The sequence below is a fragment of the Synchiropus splendidus genome, chromosome 1 (genome assembly GCF_027744825.2).
Source record: "Synchiropus splendidus isolate RoL2022-P1 chromosome 1, RoL_Sspl_1.0, whole genome shotgun sequence".
Lineage (NCBI taxonomy): Eukaryota > Metazoa > Chordata > Actinopteri > Syngnathiformes > Callionymidae > Synchiropus > Synchiropus splendidus.
The window spans coordinates 68,817,725-68,828,044 of NC_071334.1; positions in this window are offsets into that span (position 1 = coordinate 68,817,725).

Consider the following 10,320-nt stretch of genomic DNA (forward strand, 5'->3'; position numbering starts at 1 on the left):
GCTCTGTCCTTGCTGTGGCCCTTTCCCCAGCCTCGCCCCCTAAACCTAACCACCCGAAACACATGGCTCACCTGAACCAGGACTCTGAACCAAACTGATACCCAATTATAATGATCCACTTGGTGTCTTCCTTAAATTGAGGCCTTACCTTGTGGGGACCACCTAAAAGGTCTAGCTATACAAGGTGCGCACACACATTGTCACCAATAACAGTTAGTTCGGGTTGTTTATTTCCTGTTTTGTTTTGGTGGGGTGTGTCTGGTCTTCCTGTGTGCACCTCGTCTGTCTTGTCTCCGCCCCCCTCTATCCCTTGTCTTACTTTGGTTCCCCTTAATCTGCCCCACTGATCCTGTGTTCCAGTGTTGGTGCCGGCACGTCTGTGTGTCACGTTTCCTCAAGTCCTTGTCAAGCCACCGTCTTCTCTTCAAGTCTAGTCAAGTCTCCACGTCAACTCAAGGAACTGCTCAGTCCAGGCCAGTGACATATAGTCAAGTCATCATCTCGTCTTGTCCTGTCAAGTCAAGTCTTCGCAAGAAACTGTTTGTTCGAGTACTCTCTCATCGTGCCCTGTCAAGTCAAAACAGTTCTTACCTGGTCAAGTCAAGTGTCCATGTCAAGTCAAATAACCGTCTAGGTGACTCTCATCTAGTCCTCATAGTTCATTGTCAAGTCAAGTCGAAGTCATTGTTCAGTCTTTTAAACATCTAGTGCCGCCTGGTGGCCTCTGAAAATCAGTCTTCACTGTTTCATGAAACCTCATCTACTCATCAATAGTGTGGCCCCTCATGTTTTGGATTCAACATGAAGTCTCCTGCTTCTGGGTCCTGAACCTCGCCCTGTCATGACATTAGGAGCGCCATTATTTGCTCCACCAAGCAAAACCCACACACCAGACCAAACTAAAACTGTATCACTCCAGCACCAAAACATGTATAGACATACATCAAGTCATTTTAAAATACACATATAAATAAACAAGCCGACTGACACAAGCCACAGGAACACAAACCAAATGCCATTCACACGAAGCTCGCTCATTCCTCCAAACCTTCTGGCTCCCGTGCCACCTGAGACGCCACCCGAAGAGCTCAGATAACATTGTTGGTGACAACCGATGTTCATCTGCGAGCAGTTTCTCCGTAATCTCTCTGCGACTTGACATCGCTCTGAACGCCGCCCGTCTCCAACCCTCCCTGTGAAGGGGCCCGCGGCAAGTGACGCGTACTCCCGTTCATTAAAATAGCTTTTAACAAGTCACCGTCCTGATATGGAGTTTAATTGATTCCTCATTACATGCGCTGGTAATATCACAAACACAGAAGTGTGGTGCTGTAATTACACTCGCCTGCGGCACCAGGCGACGTTGGAGGAGTCATTACCACCTCCACATGACGCTGGTAAACACGCTTCTATCGCAAGTGTCTGCTCAGAGCCTCCTCAGTGCCTTTGAGCAGGCAGGTGACGGGAAGGTTCATTACTGTTCTTACAGAACACTTTTTTTTCTGACATAAATAAGTCACGTCTAACATCAAGCTGCTTGACATCACTTCCTGTTCCCGCTGGGAATCCCATCTTTCAGGTTTTGGTGGACTCCATGCAATACTGTTTCATGATACCTCACCTGTATTGACTTACTTCAGAAGGACCTTCTCAGTACCATCAACAGGGAGTCGAGAGCTGTCAGATCCTCAGCTCAGAATTGTCTCTGCGATGAGTGTTCAGTTCCACTGAGCTACTCAGCGGACTCTTGCTTGCTGCCCCCCACTGGCCTGGAGTAGCTCACTTGATAGGAGGACGTGCACCTGAGACTGGCTCATCGAACATACACGTAATGTGTATATTCAGGGGAGAGAACATCTTGATAAATAAATACAACTAAAAATATCATTAAGAAGGAAACAATACTGAGAAAATATTCATTAGAGTGACCACAATCATCAAAAATGAAATTTAAACAATCTGAAAAAGGGAACCTTTAAAATAAATAATAAATAATATATGAAAGAAAAATATATAAAATATTTTGGGAAATTTAGTGCTGAGAAAGAAAAGTGAAATATCATTGCATGAAAAAAATAGAATTCACAAAACTAAATGGTCGTTGTTTTTTTGGGAAAGTGAATGTATTTTGTATCAGCGTTATTTACCAACAAGAAACAATAAAATAGTGATGAGAATGTACAGTATATGTGTGTGTGTGTTAGATAACAAGCAAAATATAACAATAAGACAGACAAAATTCACAAAAGTTATGAGATATGATTAAAGAAATTATTCAAAGTAAGAGGAAGCAACTTTAACTAAAAATATGTAAACATGAAAAAGGGAAAACAGGAAAACAGAAATAATATATAAATATTTTTAGAAAATTAAATGTCATTTTTACAAGAAGAAATATATTTTTATTTGAAATTTTAAACTGTCATTTTTAAACTTAAAAAAAATATATGGGAAGTTGAGTGTAAAATATGAATTGTGTCTAGTGTAAAGTAAAAAGGAAAAGTGATATGATTTTAGGAGAAAAAAAGTAACATTTTCAAATGTTTAAAAATCCCAAATAAGTAAATCTTCTACACTCACTTTACACTCATTCTAATTGTAAATTGACATGGCTCATCGCGATCATGCCCACCTCAGTTCTTGCTGAGAGCCTGAGCCAGTCTGGGTCTTGCTGCTTTTCTGGGCTGCAGACCTTCAAATGAAACCGCACACTTGCTCCACCGTTGCTGCACTTCACCGTGTCACTGAGTCCTTTTCCTCTTGAAGCAGCCTCATTATTTCCCCGCAGAACACTGTCTGCCTCTGCATCCGGGGAGGAAACACACCTGCATTTATTCCTTTTGATCAGCTCGGCTGCAGATGAAACCAGCCTCTGGAACCGTTATTTTTAACATCAAAACCGGCTGATGCGCTTCATCCTGTGATCTTTCCATGGGCCTCCAAAGACAGCAGAAACGACTGTCTACAAACCCTCTGTAAATACCAAAATGTCAAGACACTCGGCCCCTGACGCAAGCACTCATGAAGGCAGCGCTACTTTGTTGTCGAGCTAAAAATACGGAGCCTAAAGATCGTTGTCATGGAGCCCGAGTGCGTAATGCCATTGTCTAACATCCACTTGATCTCGGATGTCGGATGTCAAGAGAAATGTAGGGCCAGCAGATGGGAGCAGACGAGGAGACGACACGGATGGAGCGGCTCCGTCACTTAACCAAGGTGGCGGACACTCGATGGCATGCCAAATCACAGCTTTCAGTTTTCCAGTCAAAATATGAAGGTGTTTTTAATGTGTTGGAGATATTTTATGCTCATAGTACCCCATATTTGTACTCACAGTTCTAACATTATCCAAAAGCAAAACTATGTCAACATGTGTGACGTTGACTATGAACCGGTAGGCGGTCATGGTAGGTCAATGAGGTCCACACATGAGTCAGAAAAATAGGTGTCACGAGGTCAAGATGTGGAGCGGGACCCAAGTGCAGTGGTGAAAGTCACAGGAGGCAGGACCGAGTCAAAACAATATTTTAATCATCAACGAGAAAATCACAACAGAAAGCATCACTGAACCGGGAGAAACAAAGCAAAATCTGAATGTCCAAACTGTCACCAAACTGGCAGAAGTCCATAAACATAAGAGTCCAAACAGAAAGCGTCACCGAACCGGGAGAATCAAACCAACTTAAATCTGGAAACAGAGAGACAAGAGCACAATGAACAGATAATCACAAAAGAAACCAGGAAACACACGGAAACAGGCAGAAACAAAAACACTAACTCAGGCACCAGGGTTTCAGACAGTCATCAAAATAAGCTAGCTAGCACACAGAAAGAGAGGACGAACGAGAGGACGAGGAGGAGAGCCCAACGTCCAACAAGAGTCCAACGAAAAGCGTCCAGAACCAGGAGAATCAAACGAACTTAAATCACAGGGACCAATAGGAGTCGATCTGGCACACGTCGCTGGAGTCCAGGTGCTCTAATACTCAGGTGATCAGGGGTTGATTGGCTCCAGCCGTGTGCCACAGGAACAGGAAGAAACAAAAAACAGGACTCACGTGACAAAATAAAAGCAGAATCATGACAATAGGTTTGTTCTACAGAATTTTAGAGTTTTCTAAAAAAAATGGTTATTTAAAAAATAATAATGATTTAGATTTTAAAAATAGAATTTATATAATGTTTTAAACATATTCAAATTTATCATTAAAAAATATATTCTTTCATTTTCATTAAAATCGTGAAATATATTTCTTGCATACTATTCAAATATGTTCTTTTTTTTACCTTGTTGAATGCATTATTTATATTTTATTTTATTTTTTTTTTCATTTATATGACGCATTATTTTTTACATTTATTAATTCCATGTAGAAAGTGTGAATAAAATAGTTAATTTTCCCCCTATTTTGTTTTCCTTATGTCCGTCTTTAACTTTATTCAAGATAATAGAAAATAATTAGAAACAAGACATTCACATTTTTTTCTTTGAATTAAATAATTGGCCTGATTCGTCGGGGTGAAATTTAAAATGAGCTCTACTTTGAGTGTCAGGCCGGTGACTGAGCTGGTCGAGATTCTAAATGCATCCTCATAAAGGTGCGAGGAGAGAAGCCCAGAGTGTAGCTGAGGCCCGTCGGCTGTTTCCGTCGCATCGTTCCAGGGTCCGAACAAGCCGGTCCGACATGAACCCGATGATGCCGGAAACTGCCGGGGGGCGCTCACCTCCCTCTGCTCCGTCATTGCACAAATGGAAAGGCAGCCGAGAGGAAAGATGCCGCGTCTCACTCGCATAGTTCCCTGGCTCGTTTCTCGCCCCTAAAATATCCAGTGCGATACAAAGATAATGGAAGGCTGCGGGATCATAAACACACCAGCGTGAACACATCAGCGAGTCTGTTTTCCTTTTTATCACTGACCTCCGACCAGAACCATCTGACACAAACGCTCCGGACGACCCGCTGGGAAAAACACTTTCCTGCCACACCGCACTGAATCGATTCCAGAACCCAGCACATCTAAATGAATCAGCTGAGCCAGTCCCTTTGGATTCAGTTTGGTCAACAAGAAGTGGGCCACACTCATGAGATCTGCAAGTCCATCAGGTTGTTTGTAAGCCTCTGTGACTCAAGCTGCAACAGGAGATCAGCTGGACTCACGGGCCAACAAATTCCACACACCCAATTGAGTCAGTCACATTCAACTCATCACGAGTGCGAGTTCGACTCATGAGATTACAGACCCAGCATTTCAGATTCTGCCACAGGAAGTAGTTCTGACTCATGTAATCACCAATTCCAGGTCAAGGTAGATTTCATTGTCAATTCTGCCATATGCATTGCATGTGGAGGATTGAAATGCCATTACTCGGCGGCCCGTGCAGTGACATATACGACATTGACCTATATATAAAATACAACATAAATGACAGAAAACAACATGAACAACATAAACAAAAGTGCAACTAGGAGTGCGGGGCGTGTGTGTGAATGAATGAATGCACACGCCCCTGGGATTCTGACGTCTCACTGTTCATACTGTGGCGCAGGTAGAGAAGGCAGCGTGGGTAGAGAGTTCCGTTTCCTGATGGTTGGGGCCTGCAGAAGAGGCTGTGTGAGGTGTGTGTAGCGTCTTGCATTATCCTGACGGCTTAGTAGGTGAGGCGGCTGCTGCAGGGGGGGAGGGAGTGATCTTACGATGCGGTGGAGAGTCTTGCGACAGGATGAGGTGCAGGCTCCGTACCACACAGTGATGCAACTGGTCAGGATGCTGTCCTCGACGGAGGTCAGGGCTCTGGCTCTTCTCAGCTTGTGGAGAAGTAGTAGAGACGCTGGTGGGCTATCTTGACCAGTGATGAGGTGTTTCAGGTTTCAGGTCCAGGAGAGGTCTTGGATCCATATGCTCTCCCAGGAACTTGGAACTGCTCACCCTCTGCACTGCAGAACCATTGATGCTCAGAGGAGCATGCTGGGCGTGAGCTCACCTGAAGTCCACGACAATCTCTTTGGTCTTGTTCACATTCAGGGAGAGGTTGTTGTCAGCGCACCATCTGGCAAGGCTGCTCACCTCGCTCCGGTCTCGTCTGCATTACTGTTGAGACCCACCACAGTCCTGTCATCCACTAACTTGATGATGAGGTTGGAACTGTGCGCGGGGCTGCAGTCGTGGGTCAGCAGGGTGAAGGGAGTAGGGGGCTCAGCACACATCCTTGGGGCGCACCTGCGTTCAGGGTGATGCCGCTGGATGCGATGCTGCCGACACGCACGGCCTGTGGTCTCCCTGTCAGGAGTCGCTGTGACTCAGGTTCTGCCACAGCTCTCACGTACGGACTCATTGAACTTGAGCAGGACTCATAGAATCAAGCTGCTGAAGAGAAAGTGGTTCTGACTCATGGAGTGTGGATACAGGTCACCGACAGTCATAATGGAGTCGTTGGCGCCCTCTCTGACGGACGGTAGGAAGGTCACCGGAGCAGAAAGCTGCACACGCACCCCGACACTGAAGAGTCGGCTCAAACAGAAACGTGTGGCGCATTCGCTGTGGAGATGGCTGTGTGGGAGTTGTAATGTCAGTGCGAGCGGTCCTGCTGTTGTGTGCCTGTGTGTGCATAGGGAGAGCGCCTGCCTCGTCCACATCCTCCCGGGTGTGTGTGGGTGTGTGTTTGCTGTCAACATCATGTATTTAACTGTCGTCATGTGCGACTTCATTCACAGAGGCAGGAGTGGGCGGCAGGAGAAGCCAGCGCGCCTCAGTGAAGCCACCACGTCATCGCCGGGCTTCAGAGGTGACCTGCGACACCTCGGCCGGACGGTTCAGGGAGGAGAGCCGGAGGAGCCATGGCATCGTGGCGCAGGGCGTGAGAAAGCAGGGTGGTATGGTCACATGACTCGGCCAACTTGAACTTGTTCCAGTCAGTCTGATCGTTTTCTTTCTCTGTTTGGACACATAAAATTTCAGCTTTGTGTCAGGTATTTCCATAGGTAGATACTGTAGATATATTGATTGATTATTGACCGTCAAGCTTCTTTTCTCTTTGCAATAGCCTCTCCAATTCTGGACTGCTTTTTTCGATTTATTTCTTTAATAGTAATATTTATGTATTTTGACAACATTTTTTTTTACATTTTCATTTTTTACATTTTTTTTTTACCATTATTATCGTTTATAAAAAAATATTGCACAATTTTTGACGTTTTTTAATGTATGTTTTCTTCTGATATTTCTTTGATTGAAAAATAGGTGTTTTTGACCTTTTTTTGTTGTTTGAAATCCCTATAGTTTGTGTTTTTCTTCTTTATCTTTCAAAGCTAAGCATTTTGCTACAGATTTTTTGCAGGTGGCTGTTTGTTCATTTAACACAAGGAATTCCAACTTGGTCGGTGAAGCGTGGCAGAAACCATCCACCCTGCAGGAGAGGATTTCAAACCCGTAATAAGAATGGACAAAAAGTAGGCGCAGTGTAAGTGCAATTACTCACACATTAACATGTTTAATGGAGTTTCACAAGAACTTTAAAGGTGAAGGAAGAAACTTTTCTTCTCATCACCGTGTCGACACACACACACTCCCATATTACAGTGTATAATTTGTCATCCTGCATTAGGACGCAGGATAATAGATGGATAGTGACAGTGATGTTAATTGCCTGTTGTCAGCGCGAGGATGAGCGGAGACGGACAGGAGGAAGGAAAGAAAGAGAGGATGGAGGGATGATGTGTGTTGGTGATAATCTGCCGCTATAAATACTCCTCACCTGCCAGATTGACACACACCCAGCTCTCATCCCAGCCAGACTTTGTCCTGAGAACCCCCTGATGGTACCTGCACTCAGAACTCCAGACTGAGCCGAGCATGTCGCATGACCTGAATGGTCTGAGTCGCTGGTGACTGTCCATGCTGTTCGGTCAGGAGAGCGTCACACTGGTCTCCCTTTTTTAGCCTCATCTGCTGCGTCAGCATCCTGCTCCTGACACGAGCCTCCTGTTACTACTGTAGGGCCCAGATCAGACATGAGGGGGGAGAGGATCTCGAGGTTCTCCAGCTGCCTCACCCCTCTGAGAGTCGACCCCCCCGACGTTTGTGTGACACTTGACAGCGTGCTCCTGGTGGACGAGCGAAGTCAAGATCTTAGGGAAGCGACAACATGCGGGCGAAGCAGCAGATGGAAGCGTGACTCCCATCCAGACTGTACTGGATCCATGTTGATCAGATGGAGCACAAGACTCAGTGATTCCCGCCCCCCTCCCTCCTCCACCACACATCTCATGACGGCCTGTGACTCAGAGAGGAATCCCCAGTGAAACCCCTTCCTCTGGTCTCCATGACAGCTCCCCAAGAGGCTTCTCCTGACCACACTGACCAGCTCACTTCATCTGGGGTCTGTCAACCAACACCACACTGGGGAACCACTCACACGATGTACTGACAAAACTATGAATCACGCTACTGTAGTCTGCTCTCCCAGCCCCTCCCACCCAGGCTGTCACATCCAGGTGGCATCACACACGCAGGTTCATCTTCTGACCTGCAGTCATGTTATTGACAAGTACACAACTCCAAACACACACACTTGTTTGAATTTCTATCCTTGTGGGGACATTGTGAGGTTTCTCATTGACATCACCCTTTCCCCAGCCTCTCACTCTAAACCTAACATTCCAAAACACATGGCTCACCTCAACCAGGACTCTGAACCAAACTGAAACCCAATTGTAATGACCCAGTTATTTTTGAAGTCTTCATCCTCAATTTATGGCTTAACCTAGTGGGGTCCAACCAAATGTACCCACTAAGTCATGCTGTCCTCACAAGGATAGTGTCAAGAATAGGTCCCCAACCAGTAGGATAAACAAAGCACACTCAAACACATACAGTGTGCACACACACACACACACACACACACAAGTCTTGCACAAAAAATGTTATCATCATAAACACAGGTGTGTGGACATCCTAACACAACTGACAACCTTGTTTGCATATGATATTTGCACAATCACACAGGTTTGTGTTGCTATTTTTGTGAGGACCTCTCATAGACACAACCCTTTCCCCAGCCTCTCACCCTTTACTTAACCATCCAAAAACACACGGCTCACCTTAAGCAGGACTCTGAACCAAACTTGCGCCCAATTATAAGACATTACTTACTCTGAGGTTTCAACCCTCTGAACTTTGGGAGGGCTGCCCAGACTGTCCTCACAACACAAAATGTCCTCACAAGAAGTTGGCTTGTCAAGAGTTGGTACTCACGAGTATAGTCAAACAAGCCCGTCGACTCACACACTACGCTGAAGATCACACACTCTCAAGCGCACACAGACACAAACAAACACGAACGAATACACTGAAGTCCCGCACTGATGTGTTCGACCGCACCAAACTGTCCGGTGGCTTCGGTTGTGTGCGCGTGCCTGTGAGTGCTCCGAGCGGACTGTCTAGTATCAGCTGCCCTCTTGAGGTTGAGACAGGGAGGTGCAGCACAGTCATTCTGATATAAAACTATATTTTTTAAAATGATGACAGCTCCTGTAAACATGCGTTTGTTTCACAATGGCGTCCGACTTGATAGACGATCACGTTGTGGAACTGTTCGAAGACATATCCATTGTTCATTCTGTTGTTTGGCTCATAATCACGCTACAATAAGGCGATTTTATTTTTCGTTTTTTACGCTGCGAGCTAATGACCCCGCGTGTGTGTGCGCGCGCGCTCTCGCTTACGAGTGTGTGACGAATGCAATTCAGCGAGGAGGAAATCGCTGAGTTGGCAAATCCCGCCTGTCACCGGAAGGTCACCGTGTGAGAGTGGGTGACAAACGAGCTGCCGGAGTTCTGCTCTGTTGACTCTAACGCACCCGGAGAGCAACCCTGCCCTCACAGTCCGGACCCCACCTCTGTCTCACACCTCACATAGATTCGGTCCCACCGAGAGACACGCGAGTGTCCGCCTAATACAAACACACGCGCACAATATACCCTCGATAATATCAACACCCGAGTGAAGTGTGGAGCAGTGGCAGCCAGCAGAGGTCGCGCCGAGACTTTCAAAATGTTGACTTTTTTTATAACTACAAAAACTGTAACTATGCATTAGAACTAGGGCATTAGAATAAAATTTAAAAAGATTATTTTAAATTAAAGCCGAATAAAGGGGTATTAAGGATGAACACAGTTAAGGCCAAATAAATATGCATGGAAGTTTGTACTGAACCACTCTGGCCACTCGGCAGCTCTTGATAAACATCCTGACCTCGAGAGTGAACCTAAATATCGCTCCCTGCCGCGTCCACCTGCTTCCTCCTCCTCTCTCTCCCACTTG